Consider the following 24,056-nt stretch of genomic DNA (forward strand, 5'->3'; position numbering starts at 1 on the left):
GAGATGGGGAGGGGGGTCCGGACTGCCTCCCAGAGGCCAGGGTGAGTCCCCCAGGACGTGAGGAGCCCTTGAGTCCGGCCCACCCGAGAGCCGGGCAGTGCGGCCCGATGGGGCAGGCGCCTGCAGGGACGGTCTGCTCAGCCACTCGCAGGCCTGGCCACCCTGGACGCGGACAGAATCCTCGCGGGGTTGTTGGCCCGTCAAAGGAGATGGGGAGAACGGGGTAGGGGGGCCCAGAGCGGGCGCCGTGGGGCCGGGCTGGAGGGACGCTGCAGAAGCCCGTCGCGCAGGTGTGGGCGTTGATCCGATGCCTGTTCACGGTCAGTTTCCAGTATCTGATGGAGATGGCTTTCATGAATGCAGCCTTTGAGGGCTGGCAGTGTGTAAGGCGGAGAAGGCAATGGCACCCCACTCCAGTACTCTTGCCTGGAAAATCCCATGGATGGAGGAGCCTGGTGGGCTGGCCGCAGTCCATGGCGTCGCTAAGAGTCGGACACAACTGAGCGACTTCACTTTCACTTTTCACTTTCATGCATTGGAGAAGGACATGGCAACCCACTCTAGTGTTCTTGCCTGGAGAGTCCCAGGGGCAGGGGAGCCTGGTGGGCTGCCGTCTATGGGGTCGCACAGAGTCGGACACGACTGAAGCGACTCAGCAGCAGCAGCAGCAGTGCGTAAGGCTCCTAGATGAGGGCATTGCACAGATCAGTGAGACCTGGCACCTTTCCTCCATGGTTTCGGGTAGGGACAGACTCTGTAAATACAGCAGATTAAAAACAAACAAGCCACGACTCACTTGTTTGGCCGCCCCGGGTCTTGGGTGGCAGCTGGGGCTGCCTGTAGTTGCCGCGCCTGAACTCGGCTGTGGCTCGTGGCCAGCAAGAGCTACTTCCCTGTGCTGGTCACGGTTTAGCCGAAAGACGATGTCGGACTCTGGAACTCCATGGACTGCAGCCCGCCAGGCTCCTCTGTCCATGGGATTCTCCAGGCAAGAACACTGGAGTGCGTTACCATTTCCTCCTCCGGATGATCTTCCTGACCCAGGGACTGACTCCCTACAGAGTGTTGTATGCCTTGCGCTGGCAGGTGGGTTCTTCACCAGCACTGTCTGGGAAGCCTGGGAACGAACTGGAGCGCCCTGTGTCGGGAGCGCAGTCTTAGCCAGTGGAGCACCAGGGCAGTCCCAACACAGCAGATTTGAATAATTCGGTATGAAAAACCCAAGATGCCTTGGAGCTCACAGGAAAGGGTGCTTTCTGGCATAGAAAGGGAAATAATTCAAGACCTCAAAGTAGAGGCCTTATTGCCAGCTCAGAATGGCTCAGAGGGAATTTGAGCCTCCCTTCTTCCGCCTGCTCTTATCTCCTATTGTGGTATTTCCTAGTTTAGTTAATGGCCTCACTGCCCACTCATTTGCCAAGCCTTTGGGAGTCATCCCCAGCTCCTCCACGTTCTTGCTCCCATACAATCAAGTTCTGCTAAATTTGTCTCCTGCCTTTTGTTAAACTCTTTCCCTCTCCCACCTCATGCCTGCAACCGCGTCATCTTTTGCTTGAACGGCTGCCAGTCTCCTAACTTAACTCCTTAGCGCTGATGTCTATCCTTAGTTGTCCTTCTAAAACTAACATCTTGACATCCTTCATACCCTGTCTTTTATTATCTTCCTGCTTAGAATGACCTGCCATCTTCTGTTTTGTGACCTCTTACCCATCCTCCAAGACAAAGCTTACATATCCCCTCCTGTTAAGTCTCCTCCAGTTGCTCCAGAAGTTAGACTCTACTAACCCTTTGTGGATACCTCTATTAGAGCATTCATCAAACACTGTTATGTAATTATTTCTGAGCTCTAGGCAGGAACTGGGTCTGATCTACTTTTGTGTCTTCGGGGCTTTGACTGCTGAAAAATTAATTCTGAAGGGATCAAGGACAGATTCATTAAAGTGATGACATTTGAGCTGGACCTTGAAGCAGAAGGAGAAACTGTGTATTATAGTTAAATTGCTTAATCCATCTTGCCCTATTGTTTGGTGACAGGTCATTCACCCTAGGTCATTAGAAACCAGAGTTTCACAAATATGAAACATGTATTTGAGAAGGATTTTAAAAATTATGTTAATTTTTTTTTATTTACCCAATTTATTTTCATTCTAAATAATAAGCCGCTTGACTAGATTCTTCTTTGGTAATGAGTAAAAACGACAATAGGCTCCGCCCTGGTTTCTCTTTGCAAATCCAGCCAAATCCCAAAGGTTTTAACTGCTTGCAAGCATACGACAATGAGGGACTCTTCCTTGTTATGAAGACCAGTACTTTCTGTGGCGATATGGTTTGGTTTATGGATATGTAATAATTCAGTAGTTGTATACAACATGAACAGGAAGGATGGAATAGGGATCATTTGCTGACATATAGTTCTTCGAAGATTCAAAGCATGTGATACTAACATTTTGAAAATCTGGGTTTTGCTATATTTTTTGTTTGAAGTGTCATTTTATAGAGGAAAAAAGAGCCTTATACCAGGAGTCAGGAAGTTTGTGGTTTAGTCTGGGTTCTGCCATCACCTCAGTCTTCCTGTTGTAAGAAAGATGGGGAAGGGAAGAAATCTGGGAATACAGTCTGTAGAAACTAAGCCTTTTCTAATTCTAATAAAATATGAGTCTAACAATCTAGTCACATATAAATTTATTTACATGCATGTTTATGACAGAGCTTCAGTATAGAGGCTGGTTTGATAGAAAGCCGATGTGTTTAAAATGTATCGGTTTGTTTTAGGTGTTGCTTTTAAATTCATAGTGTACACTAATTTTAATTCTTAGGGAAGGTACTTAAGGTACTGTGGACTGTGCTCATCAACATTTGACAGGTCTGAAGGATTTTATGATCATCACGGGTGAGCAGACCTCGACATGGGGACCCCATGACATGGGGACCCCATCTGCCTCTTTTCCCCTGTGAACCAAAGGGGCTGCTTGAGACCTCATTTAGCACTTTATAGCACGAAGAGCTTTTGCCTCTTTTCGTCCCATTTGATTTTCTCAGTATTACTGTGAACTGTGGGGCAGGAGCTCGTGGTATTTGTCAGATTTCCAAATTAAACATGATACTTACTGGAAGTAAAAGTACAGGCGCCAATAATTCACTTGTAGTCAGTCAAGGGGGAAAGGCTTTAAGGGACACAATTCTAAAGGCTCAATGTCTGGGCTAGCTTGTCCCTATATGGTGTTCCTTAGCTCAGAAATTATAGCTCTTCTTCTTTGCTAGGGTGTATTTTATTGTTAATATTACTACTATCCTTGTGTAGACTTAAGTGGCTCGCATGAAAGAGTTTTGGCATAGTGCACCCAAGTTGCCTGAAAATGGATTTTGTAGCAGAGCAGGGCCAGCCCAGGCAATATGGTGACGTATGGAGTTTTCATGGTGTTTCCCGTCATGTATGGATGTGAGAGTTGGACCGTAAAGAAAGCTCAGCGCCAAAGAATCGATGCTTTTGAACTGCAGTGCTGGAGAAGACTTCTCTTGGACTACAAGGAGATCCAACCAGTGACCCCTAAAGGAAATCAGTCCTGGATATTCATTGGAAGGACTGGTGCTCAAGCTCCAATACTTGAGCCACCTGATGCAAAGAACTGACTCATTGGAAAAGACCCTGATGCTGGGGAAGATTGAAGGCAGGAGGAGAAGGGGATGACAGAGGCTGAGATGGTTGGATGGCATCACCGACTCAATGGACATGAGTTTGAACAAGCTCTGGGAGATGGTGATGGACAGGGAGGCCTGGTCATAGGTTCACAGGGTCGCGAAGAGTCAGACACGACTGAGCGACTGAACTGACTGATGGAGTTTCATCGTCTCCTTTCGAGCAGCTTAAACTTTTGTTCTTTGTTTCTGCTTTGAATCCATTGCTTCTTCCTTCATGACTAGCCCTGCCCATCCCTGCAAGGCCTTCTTTACTCTTGCAGAATCCATCTTGATGTTAGCTGAGCAACATTAAAATGCAGTGATCACCTCCATTTAGCGGGGGAGATCCTACGGAAGGGAGATCCTACGGAAGGAAGCTCTGGTGACAGGAGTGTCAGGTGTGAGAAAAAATCCTAAGATGAATATTTGAATCAGGAGACCTCACCCCTCACCCCTCATTGTTTTCTGGAATATGACCCATCTCCTCCGTCTTACACATTCTTATTGCTACTTACACATCCATGCACAGGCTCTCATCATCTGAATTACTTCAACCAACTCATGATCAGTCTTCCTGCCTCCCAACTTCAAATTCCTCCTTAGCCTTGGTTCCCAGAGTGATCTGTTCTTCAGCGGCACTTCATTAGTTTAGGCCAAAGTCCAAGATGGCGTGGCACCAGGCCCCCTGACTTGGCCTCGTTTCATGCTATAACTCTTCCCTGCCCATACTTTGGGCTCCAGCCCCATCAGACTGTTTCTAGTTGCACAAACACTGCCCCGTTTCATGCCTCTGTCTTTGCTCGGCTTTTTCTTCACCCAGAAAATTCTCACCCAGACCCTAAGATTCAATTCAGGTGTCTCCTCTCCAACAAATCCTCTCCTGGCTCCTCAGGGTTGCTGTGGAGCAAACACTTCTGTGTTTCCATATTATTGAAGCTATGAAGTTTCTTGAGGATAGCAGTATGACATGCCTTTGGAAATAAAGTGCTTTGTGTATAATTGGTGCTCAACAAATGATTGTTGAAGTAAATTAAACACCATATAAATATAAGTGTTTTTATAGTCACAGGGTCCTTTTGTAGCTAAATATTTAGCCTGCTTTTTAAAAAGACCACCCATAGCTGTGGCCGCTTCATAACTGTCTCCTTTTCCGCTGCCTTTACACCCTGGTCGTCTCCGACACAAGTCCTGGGTGGGTGCACACGTCTGTCCAAGTCCTGGAGCGATTTGTGTGACAGCATGGCTGAGAGGAGGAAGTCCGCCTTCAGGGGCTGCTTCCTGCAGCACAGCTCTGCTTGCTGGGAGGCTGCAAGCCCGACGTGTCACGGTCAATCCCTCTTTGATTGTCTCCTCACCCACAGTCCCCTGGATTAGATTAGGAGTTTGGCAGGATCTTTAGCCATCACTTTCTCGAGTTGTACGTAACACACGTCAGGCCTCATCTTCAGAAATGTCCCAGCTATAGGTAACACACAGATCCCTGTGGCTTCCCCGGTGGTGCTGGAGGGGAAGAACCCGCCTGCCAGCGCAGGAGATGTTAGAGACACAGGTTCCATCTCTGGGTCGGGAAGATGCCCTGGAGGAGGGCGTGACAACCCACTCCAGTATTCTTGGCTGGAGAATCCCATTGACAGAGGAGCCTGACAGGCTACGGCCCACAGGACTGTAAAGAGTCGGACAGGATTGAGAAGACTTCATATGCGAAGGTAACAGACAGCTGCCTACGTGTGTCTTGAGAAACAATATGGTGTAATAGAAAGAACGTTGAATTGGGTATATAAATAGATTCTAATCCTGGTTTTGCTATTAGGTAACGGCAGCTCTAGATAAATTACCTGATATCTCTTCCTGATCTCTAAAGTTAAAGGTATTGGACTAATTCTCATACATTTTATGGTGGCTAGAGTTTGGGATCTCTTAACTGTTGTGACAGCTTTTCACTGAGGCCCCCCCTTTTTAATCCAAATGGCAAGGGCGGGTGGCGCACATGCAGCTAGAGGCACGCTCCTGGCTAGTGGTGCCCTGAGGCCAGGACCGGGACCCTCTTGTGTTAGAGCGCCATGGCCCCGGGGGAACTGCATTAGACCAGAAATCCCAGGGCTTGGGGTTCAGTCCTGGCTCCCCCAGGACAAGTCATGAGCTTTCTAGGTCTGTTTCTGCGTCTGTAAATGAGTATGACAGTACCCACTCTACTTTCTTTGAATTGAAATAATCAAATAAGTGAAGTGGAAATATCTTTGAAAATCTATACAGGAGTATTTTTTCAAGATATTTGTAATTAAGGAAAAGGTGTTCAGGTATAATATTCCCATGGAAAATCATAAATTTACCACCCTTAATGTCCTGGGTGCTCATCTTCGGGGTATTTTTCAGTGGTGGTAGTATCTTTGTATTGAATCATTTATACTCTTTCTGCCGGTTCTTCTGGGAATCAAAAGCATACATTTAAAAGATGAGTAACTTTGAGGAAGGCGGCATTCTGAGGGAAGCCGTGAAATCGGAGTTGACTAGCCTAAGCTGAAGCCTAGTCCACGGCCCATCATTAGCTTGTCTAATCACTTGGGCTAGCAAGCTAAGCACAATGCAAAATCCTGGGCTGAATTTTTGGGACCCAAACTTCATGAAGCTTCAACATGGTAAAATGAACCTTCTGCTTAAACGAACCTTCCTTTCAACCTCCCGCTTTCCCTAAAACAGTGACATGAATATGCGGTGAGCTCGGCAGCAATATGTGTGGCATTTAGGGGTATTTGGCTGTTCATAAACTCAGCGTGAGTCGACTGAGTGTTGTAGCTGCAGAGAAGCTGATTTAGTCTTCAGAAGGCTGCATTATGAGAGGGTCAGTGTCCAGAACACACCTGCAATCTGTCTGGCTCTGGGCTACGTGTGTGGCATATAGACCATCTTGAGCACAGCCAGAAAAGAGAGAGATGATGCCGGTGAGACCATCTCATAGCAGCAAATGGTTGAAGGCACAGGGAACATTTATCCAGCAAAGCAAACACAGGAATGATACTGTCACTTGAGTCAGATCTCTGAAGTGGGCCGTGTGTAAGAGGTTTACATTTGTTCCGAATGGCCCTACGGAGAGGCGCTGGAGGCGACGCATAGAAACACCGGGAGGTGCGCTTCAGGCCCAGTTACTTCCAGCGGGGCGTCAGGATGCAGTTGCCTGCCTCTGGAGGCAGTGAGTGCTCAGCTGCTCTGAGTGTTCAAGCGCGGTCCCCACGGCCACTTGGTGGGGGTGTTGCAGAAGAAAGTCCGTCATCAGATGGGCAGTTGGACCAGATAGTCCGGGATTTGGACATATTGCTTTAACATGAACCAAAACACAAACAACCAAACAAAACCCCCTAGGGATATCAAATCCAGAGAGCCGCAAACAGACTGTAGACCAGTAAGATGGTTTGGTGTCTGAAGAAGTGAAAGTCAGGAGGAACCTGCTGCTGAAGAGCCGGGCGACGGGGAGATTTCAGTAACGCGCGTAGTAGCAGCAGAAGCCGTGTTTGTCAGAGAGTATTTGTTCGGCTTGGTTGGTTTCAATTGGAAAGGGACCACTTTAGTTGCTAGTAGTGTGGACTTAGATCCTGGCACCTAATAGTGACTGAATAGGATTTTGGTCCCAGAATCAGGATGAAACAACTAACTTGTGGTTGTGAAGAGTGATTTCAACTGGAAAGTGGTTGTGTCTGGCGATCAGTTAGGGCAGAATCACTGTGTGGGGATTGAGAGCCTGCGCAGGCTCACAGCTGCGCACAGCCCAAGGCCAACGCGAGTGAATATGGACGGAAAGATATCTGTTAATCCAGACCAAACAGGCTCGTGTTCTGCACCTTGCCATCTACAGACAGCTGGTATCTAAAAGCCCTCAGCGCTGAAGCCAGGTCGGTTTCGTACTCGGGGAGGCTGTGCTGTGTCCTCTTACCCATTGCAAAGGGCTCGCAGTGCGAGTTCTGTCCTTAGTCCCGGAATCTGAGGCCCGCCTTAGGCTCCAGGCTTGCTGCTGGCCCCGCCTGGATAATTACTGTCCCAAGTCAGATAGCCAGCCTGCCACGGTTGGGGCACTAAACACACTTGCGCTCCAGTTCAGGAACTGAGTTTAGGTTTTGTTTCTTAGATCCAGTCTCTTTCTGGCATGCCAGTGTACTGCCTCCTTTTAAACCTACCACTGCCGAGGGCTTGAGTCTCATTCTGCTCGCTGGGCCCTGCTAGCTGCTGACAGACTCCAACACAGACCACTTCCTGCCCCTGCCAAATCCCAGTGCCCCAGAGGCACACCTTTGGACCTGTGTGTGCTGCAGGTTTAGGCTTCCATTCTCTAAGACATGAAGCACCCCCTTCGTCATCAGGAGGCTTTCTTAGAGTCCTAAGTTTCTCCCTGGTCAAGGGAGTTGATTTGACGACGCCCTCTCCCTGTGGGAGCCCACCTGGTGCCGGCTTGCGCCTGGAGCGTTCCGCAGGAGGCCGTGTTCAATACCGGCCTCTCCCGTCACTAGCCAGCAAGAGCTTCCTGAACTCGAGACCATGCGTCCTTCTGAACCTCTGGGGAGTGCTTCTGGGCTCCCCAGCCCCATCTCTGTTTACTTAACTGGGTGCTTTTCCTGTCTGGACTCCAAAGAGTTAAGTTTTGGCTGTCCACGGCAAGCTGCACAGCTTGTCTCACAAGGCTCATACAGACAGTCAACATCTGTTCTCTTCATTGGTTCGCTTCATAAACGTGTATTGAGTAAGCCAGACAACTGGACCAGGCACTGGAGTCAAACACGGATAAGCCCTATGGTGCTTGCTCTTCTAATCTAAGAAGGTGCCTGTTTATCCAGTGCCTGCTGTGTGCCAGGCCTCTAAGTGACACACTTCACAGAGGATGTCACTGTGTCACAGAGGAGTGTTGAGGAAAAGCTGGGCAGTTTGTATTACAGACCTGAGGCTCCAGAGACAGCACATGGTTAGTGCTTAATAAACAGTAGCTGTGTTTACCATGTTGGCAATAACATTACCAAAAGGGCCACACAGGTCCAGAGGGTGGGGAACAAGCGTCTGAGCCAGAAGGAGGTGTGGAGGACACAGGAAGGTCGATCCAAGAAGGGGGTAAAGCAGGACTGCAAGCAGAAAAAGGTGCCCATTACAGAGTAGCCGGTCTGCCTGGGGCACCAGGGTAGATAAACAGTCACGCTGCACCAGTGTGCGGGAAGATAGCGTCCTAGAGACATGTGCTGAAGATAGATTCTAGCCATGAAACCTTTTACTGTATTCACGGGAGAAAATGCATGAAGTTGTAAAAACCGGAAGGGTCAGACCAGCCTGAAAGTTATCCGCCGAAAGGAAGACTGCAGGCTGCTTAGCCACCTGAAGAGAGAGAAGCCCTGCAAAACGAGGAGGTGATTGCAGCACTTAAATGAACTTTGATCCATGTGTCTGGCAGGACAAGTGGAAATATTTTTCTCTTAAATAATTCAAGCCTGCCAGGCTTCCAACCCAGGTTAAGATAGTATAATCAGCTGCTATATATAAATGTGTATGGTCTTCCAGTGTTGAAGGAGTAGAGTTTAAAGGAGGGATAAATACAAATTTCTGTGTTCAGCAGAGGGTTCATGAATAAAGCCCCTGCTGGCAGATACACGAGCGCCTTCAGCAGATCGCATTATCCCAAGGAGAAGGGAACACTATTTGCCTGTTGACCTGGCTTGTAATGTACTTAAAACCATATCATCAGGAGACAGGCCTGATGATTTAAAGATATTTCTGTTTCTAATGTTCTATATTTTTATGAGGTAGACTTAATTTGAGATCTGTGACAGATTTTTCATGGCTGGTTGTCCGTATTTTCCCAAATCAGTAAAGACAGAAAATGATGGGGAAACAAATGAAATTAAAAGGCTATTGCAATCATGGCCATACAAGATAAGATTGTGCAGTAACGATGCTGTTTAATCATGTCCCCATACGTTGGGTTATTTTATCAAAAGCAACGTGGTACAGTGGTGAAATCGTAAGTTTTAAAATTCCCAACTCTGCTATGCATTAGTTTTATAACCTTGAGAAAGTAACTTTTCTGAACCTTCTTTTCACTTTTTTAAAACAACAATTGGAGGGTCGTTGCTTTACGGTAGTCTCTTCAGCAGCGTGAGTGAGCCAGGATTATACATGTGTCCGCTCCCTCTTGAGCCTCCCCCTGCCTCCCACCCCTCCGGGTGCGGCAGAGCGCGGGGCTGTGCCTGCGTTGCGCAGCAGCTCCCCGTCAGCCAGCTGTGTTGCGTGTGGCCGTGTGCATGTTCCCACGCGGCTCTCTCGTCTGTCTCTCCCTCTCCTTCCCCCGTCGTGTCCGGAGTCTGTTCTGCACGCCTGCGTCTCTGTTCCTGTCTGGACCTTCTCTTACTCTTTAGCATAAGATGATAATACTTGCTTCTGTGGCTACTTCAAGAATTAAACGAAAAGCGGGTCTGTGAAATAATCAGCAGTATGATGTCCCACTCTCCGTAGGGATATCGCTTCCCCACAGCGATGGGGCCACTCCTTGGAATATTTGGAAAGCCCCTGTGGATGTTGCCTACAGAGCCTGTGTTACAGCTTCTGGAACAACTTTAGTGCTGATAAGGGTTTTTTTTTTTTTTTTGAGAGTGGATTTTATTTTTGAAAAAACAACAAGAGCTTAATTATTGGATGATGAGGTTTTAACAGAGTGTGATGATAAAGTCTGGACTGTAGATTGATCATGAAAGCAACTCTGATGGAAAAGTTCCAGAGAAGCGATGAGCAAACAGCGTTTCGGGGATCGGTTTTGGATAGATAAATTCTTGTGAGTTTCAGCTTTATTATGTTCTGCCTCATTTCTGTAGAAGGATGATGCAAGACAGAACTGATGATAGAGACTAGCAAAACGTGAGGAGGAAATAAAACACAGAGGCCATCCTCCTGGCAGAGAGTTTACTGAAATATTTGAAATTCTTTCATTATGTACAACTTAGGGCTGCGTGCTAACAATGTAAAAAAAAAAAAAAAATTCTGTTTCCAAGCCTTAGTGTATTGGGCTCGCCGGGCGGCTCAGCGGTAAAGAATTTGCCTGCCAGTGCCGGGGACCCGGGTTTGACACCTGATCTGGGAAGATCCCACGTGCCACAGAGCGGCTAAGTCGAGGGGCACAGCTATTGAGCCCGTGCTTTAGAGCCCGGGGGCTGCAGCTGCTGGAGCCTGCGCACCCTCGGGCCCAGAGTCCACAGCAAGAGAGGCTGCTGCCGCACGAGCCTGGGCGCCACAGCCAGCGAGCAGCCCCTGCTCACCATCCTGGGGGAAAGCCCTCGCCGCAACCGAGACCCGGCACAGCGAGGAGAAGTGAAATGGCGCTTAAGCAGATCTTTCCGTCCCAAGGCCGAGCACGGCCTCCCAGTCCTGCTTCGTCTCCCACTCGGTGCCGCCTTGAGATGAGTTCCTCGCCTCTGACGGCTGTCCTCTCAGCTTTCCAGGCACAAAGCTGCGTCCGATTGCGTCTCCTGCGTTAGCCGTTTCTGCTGTAGAAGGTTTTCTCCTCTGCCTCTTTCCCAGTCTTACCGCATCCACCGTCGTCTCTCCACCCGCTGGATTTTGCCTGGGTGACCGTAGTAGCCAGGAGGCTGATTTCCTAGTTTCTCCGATGTCGGTGCTTTTCTCTGACAGCGCCTTTTGCTTTTACCCTAATACTTTCACTCCCACGTGGTCGTATATTTGTTACAGCACCTAGCACATTGCTGTGTGCGTGCCTGTTTCTGAGATAATCATTGGCGCCTGATCTCTGGACGCTGAGCTCTCTGGAAGCAGGAGTGGCCTCCTTTACGTTTGCCTATAGTGCTCAGGGCTTGCACACAGTTGTGTGGCCCCAAGCACATTGCTGAACGGCTCTATGTCTCACTTTCTTCATCTGCAAAACGAGGATAGTAGTGTCTGTCAAAGCGCTGCTGCATTGAAAGAGTGTGTGTGTGTGTGTGTGTGTGTCAAAAGGGAGCTTCTGTATTATTATAGCTTTTGTATATGACCGTTTCTGTATTGTTAGAGCACTCAAAAAAGTTACTGCTTGGTTTATCTGGTCAGACTCCTATTTCCTTGACCTTCGAGGGCCTCTGTTTTCTGACGCCCTTCTTCTCTCCGGGTTGGTCTCACTGGTCCCCAGCAACACCTCCCGTTGCCGCTAGCCCAGGCTTCTTCCTGTTGGCAAACGCTCTGCCCTCTCCGCCTGGGAGCGTCCGTGCCTTCTGTGGCTCCCTCCCCTCCCCTCAGGTCCTCGGGAAGCCTTCTTTCTGAGGTCCCCGCCAGAAGCTCCGCCTCGCGCTCCCTCCTCTCTGCTTGAGCTCCTCTGGCATTTAGAGTTTGTATCTCAGCAGAGGTACTTAATAGTGCCTTGGGTTTGTTTTGTCTCCAAAAAGAGTAAAAGCTCTTTGAGGACGGGGATCACGCTGTGTTTCTTTCATATTCTCTCCTGTACACGGCATGGTACCGGGTTTGTATTCATATAATAACCTTTTTTTCTTTATTTTATTGACATATAGTTGACTTACAATGTTTCCGGTGCACAGCAAGGTGATTCAGTTGTACATATATACATATATTATTCTTGAAATTATTTTCCACTATAGGTTATTACAAGATACTGACGATAGTTCCCTGCGCTATACAGTAAACCTTTGTGGCTTGTTGCCTATTTTTTTATATTAGAAATCTAGCATTCTATTCACACTAAGTTCAAACAAATGGAATCAAACTGTCATAAATTTTTTAGTCAGGCAAACATTTGGAAGTGTTCTAAAACATATATATTATGCATATTTTTATCTATATATACATACAGAAGCTTCTCTACTAGATAAAGACTTGAGAAAGAACACACACACACACACACGAAGACGGGAAAATCGGAAACATAAACTAGATGAAATGGGAGCACTGAATATGAAATAGAAGAAGTGGGGCAAACAGGATAAACGTGAAGGCTCATCACAGAGTCCGGCTGGTTTAAACACGGCTGCTCCTGAGAAGTGTGAAAGGTCAGGGCGAGGTCAGGATGAAAGGTCAGGGAAAGGTCAGGCGTGCTGAGGCATGCCTGGGCATGTCGGGACATGTCCCGGCAGAGGGCGCTGCAGACAAGCCCCGGAGACGGGCCGGCAACCAAGCCGACCAATCAGGAGCCGACACGAAGCCCTCGCCGTCCAATCAGGAGCTGACACGGAGCCCTTGGACACCAATCACCGCTGAGCCCACGTTTTCTTCCTTATATGGGAGCCCCGGCCGGGCTATAAAACCCCTTCCCCACCCCTCACACCTCGCAGACTCCGCAGACTCCTTCTTCCCCGCAGACTCCCTTTACCCCGGGAGTTCTGCCCGAGAGCGACCGCCCAATAAAAGGCTCTGCTCAACGGTCCATAGGGGTTCCTTCTTCCCGCAGCGTTTCTTACAAAGTGTATCTGGAGCTCCGGAGAGAAAGGCAGTGCCTGGGCATCTCTATTTTTCAAAAAATACCAAATAATTCTGTTATGCAGGATTTTAAAACATGGCTACAAGGTTTTCTATGAAACGGTAGTTTGGGTGATCTAGACTTATATTATTTTTCTGTTGACCCATCATGATACAATAGTGTTACGTAACAGTTGCATAATCACAACAGTAAGAGATGTTTCTCAGTTTCCATAATCAACAGTCAGACAAAAAATAATTACAGCTGCAAGCCATAATGGAAACATGATTAACCTAACCATAAAAAATAACTACGTACAAGTTGGGGGGGGGGTGTCAGAAAGTGAAGAGGAGCTAAAAAGCCTCTTGAGGAAAGTGAAAGAGGAGAGTGAAAAAGTTGGCTTAAAGCTCAACATTCAGAAAACGAAGATCATGGCATCCGGTCCCATCACTTCATGGGAAATAGATGGGGAAACCGTAGAAACAGTGTCAGACTTTATTTTTCTGGTCTCCAAAATCACTGCAGATGGTGACTGCAGCCATGAAATTAAAAGACGCTTACTCCTTGGAAGGAAAGTTATGACCAACCTAGACAGCATATTCAAAAGCAGAGACATTACTTTGCCAGTAAAGGTCCGTCTAGTCAAGGCTATGGTTTTTCCAGTGGTCATGTATGGATGTGAGAATCGGACTGTGAAGAAGGCTGAGCGCCGAAGAATTGATGCTTTTGAACTGTGATGTTGGAGAAGACTCTTGAGAGTCCCTCGGACTGCAAGGAGATCCAACCAGTCCATTCTGAAGGAGATCAGCCCTGGGATTTCTTTGGAAGGAATGATGCTAAAGCTGAAACTCCAGTACTTTGGCCACCTCATGCAAAGAGTTGACTCATTGGAAAAGACCCTGATGCTGGGAGGGATTGGGGGCAGGAGGAGAAGGGGACGACAGAGGACGAGATGGCTGGATGGCATCACGGACTCCATGGACGTGAGTCTGAGTGAACTCCGGGAGTTGATGATGGACAGGGAGGCCTGGTGTGCTGCGATTCCTGGGGTCGCAAAGAGTCGGACACGACTGAGCAACTGAGCTGAACTGACCTGGGGGGTGTCAGCAGAGAGCTGTGGTGAGTGAAAGTGGATACACGCACATGCTGTGTTCACCCAGCCAGCCTGTGTCTTTTCGTTGGTGTGTTTAACCCGTTTACATTTAAGGTGATTATGGATGTATGTGACCTCATTACTGTTTCGTAATTGTTCAGGGTCTGTTGTAGGTTGTTCTCTCCCTAGAGAAGCTCCTTTAGTATTTGTTGGAAGCTGGTTTGGTGGTGCTGAATTCTCTTAACTTTTGCTCGTCTGGAAAGCTTTTGATGTCTCCATCAACCTGAATGGGAGTCTTGCTGGAAAGAGTATTCTTGGTTGCAGGTTCTTCCCTTTTACCACTTTAAGCATCTTGTGCCATTCGCTTTTGGCTTGTCGAGCTTCTGTTGAGAAATCCGCTGACGGCCTGATGGGAGTTCCCTTGTACGTTGTTTGTCATTTTCCTTCGTTTCTTTTCATGCTTTTTATCTCCGTCGTTCATTTTTGTCAGTCTGATTTCTGCACGGCTCAGCGTGCTCCCCCTTGGGTTCATTCTGCCTGGGACTCTCTGTGCTTCCTGGACTTGGATGACCATTTCCTTTCCCACGTTAGGGAAGTTTTTCAGCTATTATCTCTCCAAATATTTTTCCGGGCCTTTCTGTTCTCCTTGTGGGATCCCTGTAGAGCGAATGCTGGCGCGTGTAATGTCGTCCCCGAGGCCTCTTAGGGGTCTTGGTTCATTTGCGTTCTTTCTTCTGTGCTCTGTTCTGTGGCGGTGATCTCCACCACCCTGTCCTCCAGGCCGTTTCCCATTCTCTGCCTCAGTCCCGCTGCTGCAGATCCCTTCTGGTGTCCTGTTCACCCGTGGTTGTTCTTTAGTTCATCTTGGTCTTTGGTAAACGTCGCCTGCATCTGCCCCGTTGTTTTCCCGAGATCCTGGATCATCTTCACAATCGTTATTCTGAATTCGTTTCTGGAAGGTTGCCTGTCTCCCTTTCATTTAATTGTTTTTCTGGAGTTTTGCCTTGTTCCTTCATCCGGGACTTAACTTTCTTTCTCATCCTGGTTAATTTTCTATACTGTGGCTTTTGTTTTAGCCACTGTGGGACTGTGGTTTTTCTTGCTTCTTCTGTCTGGCCTCTGATGGAGGAGGCTCAGAGGCTTCTGTAAGCTTCCTGATGGGAGGGACTGGCAATGGGAAAAACTGGGTCTTGCTCTGGTGGGCAGGGCCTTGCTCAGTGAAGCTTTAGTCCAATTATCCGCTGATGGGAGGGGCTGTGCTCCCTCCTTGGGCATTGTTTGGCCTGAGAGACCCAGCCCTGGGGTCTGCAGGGCTCTACGGTAAGGTTAATGGCGACCTCCAAGAGGGCTTATGCCAAGGGGGGACCTTCCCAGGCTGCTGCGGCCAGGGCCCTGTCCCCCGGCTGAGCTCCTGTTCGCCCGCGCCTGCACAGGAGGCCCTCCAACACCAGCAGGTGGTTTTGGCTCAGCCTCCTGCGGGGTCGCCACTCCTTTCTGCCGGGGCTCGGTGTGGGCAAGGTTTTGATTGTGCCCTCTGAGACTGGAGTCTGTTTCCTGCAGTCCTGTGGACGTCCTACGGTCAAATCCTGCTGGCCTGCAGGGTTGGATTCCTTGGGGATCCCCAGTCCCCTTGTTGGATCCCGGGCTGGGAAGCCTGATGTGGGGTTCAGAGCTTTCACAGCAGGGGGAGAACTTCTTTGCTGTTACTGTTTTCCAGTGTGCGGTCGCCCCTCGGTGGGTGTGGGATGTGATTTTTACCATGACTGTGCCCCTCTCACCATCTCACTGCAGCTTCTTGTCTTTTGACGTGGGGTCTCTTTTTTGGGGGGTTCCAGCATGCTCCTGTTGACGGTTGTTTAACAGCTAGTTAAGCAACTCTTGCAGGGGAGATGAGCACACATCTTTCTACTCTGCCATCTGCCGTCTGATAACCTTTCTTGATGCATATTTTTTGATGCAGATTACTAATGTGCTTTAGAAAGTATATGTATTTGCAGCAAGATACAGTAATTGAAAACGAGGTGCCTTCATTCTAATAGGGAGCTAGGAATATAAATATTCAGGGTGTCCCTTGGTCACTGCTACGGAAGTTTTAAGAGAAGAGGATTAATGTGCTCGGATCTATTAATTAGATAGATCACGGGTCTGTGCAGAGGGCAAGCAGGGTGAGCAACTAGAAGTAAAGGCCCCCAGTCTGCAGCATCAACTGAGACACGACAAAGCCCTAGTCTAAGGAGAGGGGGAGGCTAAATCCAGAAGACACTGTGGAAACAAAAATCAACGAGACTTGTGTTCACTGAAATGGCGTATGGAAGACCGGGATGTTCCAGATGAGTAGGCTTCCTTCCTGAGCCTTGGCTTAATGGTGACACCATTTAGGAAGCAGGAGCCATGAGTGAAGAAGCAACTTTGGAAATTTAGATGCTTGTGGGTCTTCCCAAGACAGATCCCTGTGAACAGATGGAAACTTGGGTCTGGGGCCTAAGCTTTAGAACTGGGACTAGAGAGAGTGAGTCGGAGTTCTAATAAGCACATAGTGATTGCTGAGTCCACGGGCGTAGAAGAGATCACCCAGAGACAGGACGCAGAGAGGCGAGAGGTGGAAAGCGGTGAGACAGAACGTTCAGGGGAGTTGGAGGAGATGCAGAAAGGAGCAGGTCACCCGAGGTCAGAGTGCGGGCCGGCAGTTAATGTCGCAGCGGGTCAGCTCACAAGCGCACGTGGAACTCGGGAAAGCGTTAAAGTGGGCTGAGCTGGTCCCTGGTAGGAGTTCAGGGTATGGTGGCCAGAGTGAATTGAGTAGGGGGACAGAAGGGCCAACGTGAGATCTGGTTGGAGTGACAGGAAGGAGAGAACAGTTTATTCGAGGGTGAGATACGGCTTTTTTTTTTTAATGACGGTGTTTTGAGCGTTTTTGTGAAGGGAGGGAAAGGGCCTGGGTGAGAGGGGGCTGCTTCCGTTGTGTCTGAGCGTTTTGCAGCTGTGGACTAGCCCGCCGGGCCCCCCGTCCATGCGATTCCAGCAAGAACACTGGGTCCGGTTGCCTTTCCCTCCTCTAAGAGATCTTCCCCAGCCCGGGGCTGAACCACGGTTCCGAGGTCTCCTGCTCTGGCAGGGTTCTTGACCACTGGGGCCACCTGGGAGGCCCGTCGGCTGTGTGCTGGGGGGCCCTTTACACATTCTTTCAATCCACTCTCATACCATCTTGAAGTGGGGCCTCCCATCCACATGGCGTCTGAGGCTCCGCTCAGTCAACGAAATTGACCAAAGGGGTGAAGGTTTCTCTGACTGCGAAGACCAGACTCCACCAGCACGTGTTGCTCCTTCCACACGCTTACTCCCCTCTGTATAATCTGTTGGGCTGGGCGAAGAAGGGAGTGGGAAGAAATGGGGCCACGGTCATTGTGTCGCGACGACCTGAGGTGCAGTGGGAACACCGTCTCCACGGCAGGAGGCAGGGCGAGGCCTGAGGATGACCTGCAGAAGCTGAGCGACACGGCGAGCCTTAGTGGTCTTCCCTTAAGAGGGAGGGGCAGGGAAGGACACTGAGGTCAGAAACAATTGCTAGACGACTGACAATTAGAAATTATAGCCGAATAGCTGCATTTAAGATGCTTTGGTTCATAGAAAGGTAAAGTTGGTTAAAAGATATCCAAGATTCTTAAAAAAACACCTGTCGGAAGTTGCTTTCACTTTCTTGGGGTTTAAAGGAAGAAGGCAAAAGAGAGGCAAGTTAATACTAAAAAAAAAGAAGTCCCTTTAAAAAGGCAGGAAGAATTGAGAGGTCAGTATATTATGAAGAAAGCCTAGGAAAGTATTTTTGTGTTTATATAAAGCTCCAATCCCTAAAGAATAAAGAGTAAGATATGAAAGAGCTCCAGACCCTTAGGATGGATCAGAGAGCCCACGGCCTCTGATACAGCAGAGAGAGGGCACTGAACCCTGGAGTGGAGAGCCCTGCCTCAGCGCCCCACTCTGTCGCCGGGCACTTCCCATCAGCTCGTTACGGCTGTTATCTCAGCTGCGAAAGCTGCGGGCTGGTCTCTGATCTCTAAAGTGCCTTTGAGCTTGGAGTGTCTCTACTGGCGCTGGGCACAGTCTGGCACGGCGGTGAGGAGCACAGGCTCTGGGCAGTGCTCACGTTGAATCTCCCCGCCTCACACCCAAGCTGCGGGACCAGGCCAGATACCAGCCTCCCTGGGCCTCAGTTTTCTCACTTGTCAACTAGGAATATTCCTAGTAACACCCGCACTGGGCAGTTGTGAAGACTCAGTGAAAACAATCTGTAAACAGTGCCTGACAGCAGGAAGTGCTGGATAAACCTAAGTTGTTGCAATCACAGATGCTATTACACTGATACCCTTTGGCCACCGAGAGCACACACCACTTTGCACCTACATCTGAAGGAGAAGAAGGCAAACGGAATTAACCAATCGGAGTTTGCCAGGTTCCCCTTTGGGAAAGGAATGAAAGGAATCCTCAAAGATTTGAGCTGTCAGGACCTCTGGGTTATGATTCAGCCACAGTCGACTGTCAGAATTTTCCCACAGCTCGGTGGAAAGTCACTGAAGGCTTCATGAAAGCGGTGCCGCCGCCTCCTGTGTTTCTCTGCTAGGAGGCGCCGCTGACCCTGGAGTCTGAGTCTGCTGGTATCCCAGCAGGGGTAAGATCTGAGCAGCCTGCTGGACTTGGCGTCCGCAGCCCTGAGTGTCTGCCGTGCTGCAGACTCCAGCCTGTGAGTTTGTTGTCAACCCAGAGGTAGGGCATACAGAAGAGAAGTTTGGGGCCCGGATTATTTTTCTGGGCTGGAACAGTGATGTAGTAACTGTCAGGTTACTTTGGAATTCAGAATCTCGCGTCTCCGTTGTCCACGCTATTCTCTGCCTGTCTCTGTGGGTAAACTTACGATTATGGACGTGACCTCGGAAGACAGCGTACGCTAGTGATAGTCACAAAGGTTTTCTCAAATTACCCCAACAGAACCCTCGCCTGTTTGTGACTGGCCATAGTTCAAACAGAGATGGAAACATCTGCACATTTGCTTTAAGTCCTGATGTCTTTTGAAATCTTTCTAGATCACTTTCCCAAATTTGAATGCAGTGTCTCTTCAACGGGCTGAATGTTTCTCAAGCTTCCTGTTCTTAGCCTTGCGGAGGAAAGTAGTTTCTTGATCACCATGATGTTTAAGTAACAGTTGCTGATCTGGGCCAGTGCTCATTTCCCTTCTCATGATTCCTCTGTCAAGAGCAGGCAGGGCAGGTCCCGATCTGGCCTGGATATTCCCACGCATTGAGGTTTACTCAGCATACAAATAAAATTTGAGACTGAGGCCTCTTGTCTAGGTATGAACTCCCGTTATGGCTAACCCCAGACTTGGTACTGGATGCCATTCACACCCTGACGCTGGTTGCCATACGCACCTCTTGACAGCATTTTAGTGATTCTGGTGCCTCCACGCTGAAGAATTCTGCCTCTGGCCTCATTGCTGGTCTGTGCATTCTTTCCTCTTTAAGTGGATCATTGGGGTCCCTCCCTGCCCTTTGCCGAGTAATTAACTTCATGGTACTTGAAATGCCATATAATATACAGCATTTTTAGATAGATAAAATGAGGCCCAGAGGCTTCCCTGGTGGCTCAGTGGTAAGGAATCCGCCTGCCAGCGCAGGAGACATGGGTTTGATCCGTGATCTGGAAAGATCCCATATACCGCGGAGCAGGTAAGCCCGTGGACCACGACTGCTGAGCCCGTTCCCGGAGCCAGACCCGCGGCTGCTGAGCCCGTTCCCAGAGCCCAGGCCCCGGCTGCTGAGCCCGTTCCCGGACCCCAGGCCCGCGGCTGCTGAGCCCGTTCCCGGAGCCCAGGGCCGCGGCTGCTGAGCCCGTTCCCGGAGCCCAGGCCCCGGCTGCTGAGCCCGTTCCCGGAGCCCAGGCCCGCGACTGCTGAGCCCGTTCCCCACATCACGAGAGGAGCCCCCGCTCTCTGCGACTAGAGAAAAGGCCACACAGCAGCTGAGACCCAGCGCAGCCAATGCATGAGTGAGTGAAATCAGTCTTTGGAAATGGAGGCCCAGAAAAGGTAATGACTTGTCCAGGTTCAAACAAGTACTTCTCAACAGGGGTCAAGCCCAGAATGCTGACTTCTCTAGATCCTGCACCATACTGCATGTGTTAACTAGCAAGCATCTTCTTTTAAAGGAGAGGTTAAGCTGAGTAGTGGGAATGAGACCCTTCGTGAAGAAAGGACAGGGCTGAAGGAGGTTGGAACCCTGGCACTGTGTAGGCAGAAGGCCCGAGGAAGCAGCGAGTGCCCGACTGCGGGTGGAGCAGGGGGCCCCCGGGTGAGCACGGCGCACAGAGTGAGCTGGGAGACCACCGCAGCTCTTGGCCCGCTTGGAAACGCTCACCCGGCCAAACAGACACAGCTGCCCATCCGGATCTTGTTATTTCTACAGCTGCGATTTAGCTGCTGCTTATCTTTCCTCTAGGAGATTCCTTGGAATGAAACCAATGGGAGATGAGGGTTTGGAGGAGTCTCATCAGAGCAGATGGGCTAGCAGCAGCCAGAAAGCTTGTTGCCTTTGGCCGAGAGCACCGCCCTGGATCTGAACGTCTTGTGAGTAAACCCCAGCAGGCTCAGCCTCGAGCCCCAGTGAAGCTGTCCTGCTTCTCCTTGAAGAAGGACCTCGCGTGCCCTCACATCTTCCCTGCCCTCACGCTGATGCAGAAAATCACGTCCTCAGAGAACGCTTCCGTCTGAACTGCGGTGCCGGCAGCAGCCCCAGCTGGACTGCTTCTTAGTGCTGTCGCCCCTTGGATATATTTAGAAGTTCGCTGCACGGAAGGTCAGGGGACTGGGTCCTGGTTCTGACTGAGCCACCCATTTTCCCTGGGACCTTAGGCAAGTTGCTCCTCCTTAGGCGAAGGTTTTCTCACCTGAAAGGTTGCTTATAGTAACATTATCTCTGTTTGTGAAATGGTCACTGTTATCTACCAGACTTAATTTCAAAAATACTGTTAGTGTCCCCGTTACAGATAGGAAACTGAGGCTTGCAATTCTCCTACCCTGACCATCTTATTTCAATTGCCAACCCCTACCCTGGCCGAGATCTTCCCTGTAGCTCAGATGGTAAAGAATCTGCCTGCAGCGCCGGAGACCGGGGTTCAATCCCTGGGTCAGGAAGATCCTCTGGAGAAGGGACTGACTGTCCACTCCAGTATTCTTGCCTGGAGAATCCCATGGATAGAGGAGCCTGACTGGCTATAGTTCGTGGGGTCGCAAAGAGTCGGGCACAACTAAGCGACTAACCCACACCCACATACCTTGGCCGAAGAATCGATGCTTTTGAACTGCAGTGTTGGAGAAAATTTTTGAGAGTCCCTTGGGCTACAAGAAGATCCAAACAGTTAGTCCTAAAGGCAATTGGTCCTGAATATTCATTGGAAGGACAGATGCTGAAGCTGAAACTCCTGTGCTTTGGCCTTCTGATGTGAATAGCTGACTCATATGAAAAGACCCTGATGCTGGGAAAGACTGAAGGCAGAAGGGGGCGACAGAGGATGAGATGGTTGGATGGCATCACCAACTCAATGGACATGTGTTTGAGTAAACTCCATGAGTTGGTGATGGACATGGAGGCCTGGTGGGCTGCAGTCCATGGGGTCACAGAGAGTCGGACATGACTGAGCGACTGAACTGAGCTGAATCCTGACCAGCAGCACTCCTTTCTCTGCCTTATTTTAGCCACAGCATTTCCTACCACCAGAAATATGATCTCTGTTACTTTTCGCTTTTCCCTCAGCCTCTGCAAGCTCTCTTAGGGAAGGGACTTTGTTTTGTCCTTGTTGTCATGCATTGCTATGTTTCCAGAACCTAAAAAAATGCCTGGCACACAGTAGCCACTCACATACTGGTTGAACGAAAAAAAAAGAATGAATGTATCCTTGGTAGCAGTATACATTGGTAGACTCTATAGAAAAATCGATTTAGCAATGTTAATGTTTAACATGCATTAATCTTTTGAACCTGCAATTCCAGAGCTAGGAATTTATCCTGTTGATGACATACTCATGCCTGTGTCTAAAGCCGTAAGTGCAAGGATGCTTCCTGCAACCGTTTGCCGTAGGAAAAGGCTAGAAGCCGTCAAACTGTGAACACTGAGGGAACTCGTTAAGCAAATTGTGATGATCCTCTGCAGCGGAGTTCTATGCAGAAGTGGAAGAGAATGATGTAGCTCTGCGTGGGCTGATACGCAACAACCTGAGACACGTCCGTAAGTGAAATAAAGCGGAGTCCAGAACAGAGTGTCACTTTCTTTTAATTTGCATTTAAAAAAAAGATATGATTTTAAAATATACTTGCTTGCGTCTGGACTGTTTCTAGAAGGAGAAACACCAAATGGCTGCCCCTGGGGGAGAAATAGTTGCCCCAGTCAGTTGGATTGAATACTTTCTTTTTTGGCTGCGGCGAGTCCTCGTCGCTCCCAGCGGGCCATCTCTAGCCGCGTCTGGCTGTGGCAGGCGGGCCTGCCCGTCGTCGCGCTGTGCGGGCGTCTCCTGCGGCGGCTTCTCTTGTCTGGGAGCACCAGCTCCAGGGGCACGCATCAGTGGCAGGGGCACGTGGGCGCAGTTGCTCCGTGGCGTGGGGGGGTCTGCCCCGACCAGGGGTTGTCCCTTGTGTTGCGAGGCAGATTCCTTAACCGCTGGGCCACCAGGAAAGCCATTAGAACTCACATTCTTCGAGTATGCTCCTTTTTAAAGGTTTGGCTTTTTAAGCAGTTTCATGGAAATACAATTCACTTATCATAGACTCATCCATTTAAAGTGTACGATTCAGTGAGTTTTGCAGCAGGATGTTCTTAATTCTTAATAATTGTGGTAAATATATATGACATAAAAGTTGCCATTTTAACCATTTTAAGCGGCATCAACTACATTCACAGTGCCGGGCAGCCGTCCCCACTGTCTATTTCTGAAACTCTTTCAGCCTCAAACAGAAACTCCGTAACTGTCCTAGTAGCCTCGTCTGTAGTATTTGATTTTTTTAAATTCAAGTGTGGTTGATTTGTAATATTAGCTCCAGGTATGGACATAGCGATTCAGTATTCTTACACATCACACCCCTTTAAAGTTGTTACAGAAGAGCAAATGTGTTTCTCTGTCCCTCGGCCGTTTCTCACATAGTGAGTCTGCGTCTCAGCCCCCTGCCCTATCTCCCCCTCTCCCCTGCCTCCTCCCGTTGGTAGCCGCGGTGTGTTCTCCACACCTGCGAGTCTGCTTCTGTTTCGTTTATACATTTCTTAATTTTTTAGACTCGACCTGTAAGTGATAACGTAGCCTAGTTGCCTTTATCCGTCTGAGCCATTTCACTAAGCGTAATACTCTCTCGTTCCACACACACTGTGGCAGATGGCAGAATTCCATTCTTTTTATGGCTGAGTAATGTCCTGTTTTACACACACACCTCACCTTCGTTATCCATTTGTCTGTTGATAGACACTTGCGTTGCTCCCGAATCTTTTCTGTTGCTAAGAACGCTGCTATAACTGTTGGGGTGTATGTGTATTTTGGAATTGGCATTTTCATCCTGTTCGTGGACACAGCCAGGAGTGGCATTGCTGGATTCTGCCTTTAGTGTTTTGAAGAATCTCCATGCTGATTTCCACAATGGCTACACCGAGCTGCCTGACAAGCAGCGGTGTCTCAGGGCTCCCTTTTCTCTGCGTCCTCACCGCCGCTGGCTGTTTGCGTTTTCTTTGATGACGGCCATCCTGCCTCGTTACGGCTTTGATCTGCATTTCTCTGGGGGACAGTGGTGCTGCGCATCTTTCCGCGCTGGCCCGTCTGTGTGGCCTCTTTGGGACCGTGTCT

This window comes from Budorcas taxicolor, chromosome 17 (assembly GCF_023091745.1).
Source record: "Budorcas taxicolor isolate Tak-1 chromosome 17, Takin1.1, whole genome shotgun sequence".
Classification (NCBI taxonomy): domain Eukaryota; kingdom Metazoa; phylum Chordata; class Mammalia; order Artiodactyla; family Bovidae; genus Budorcas; species Budorcas taxicolor.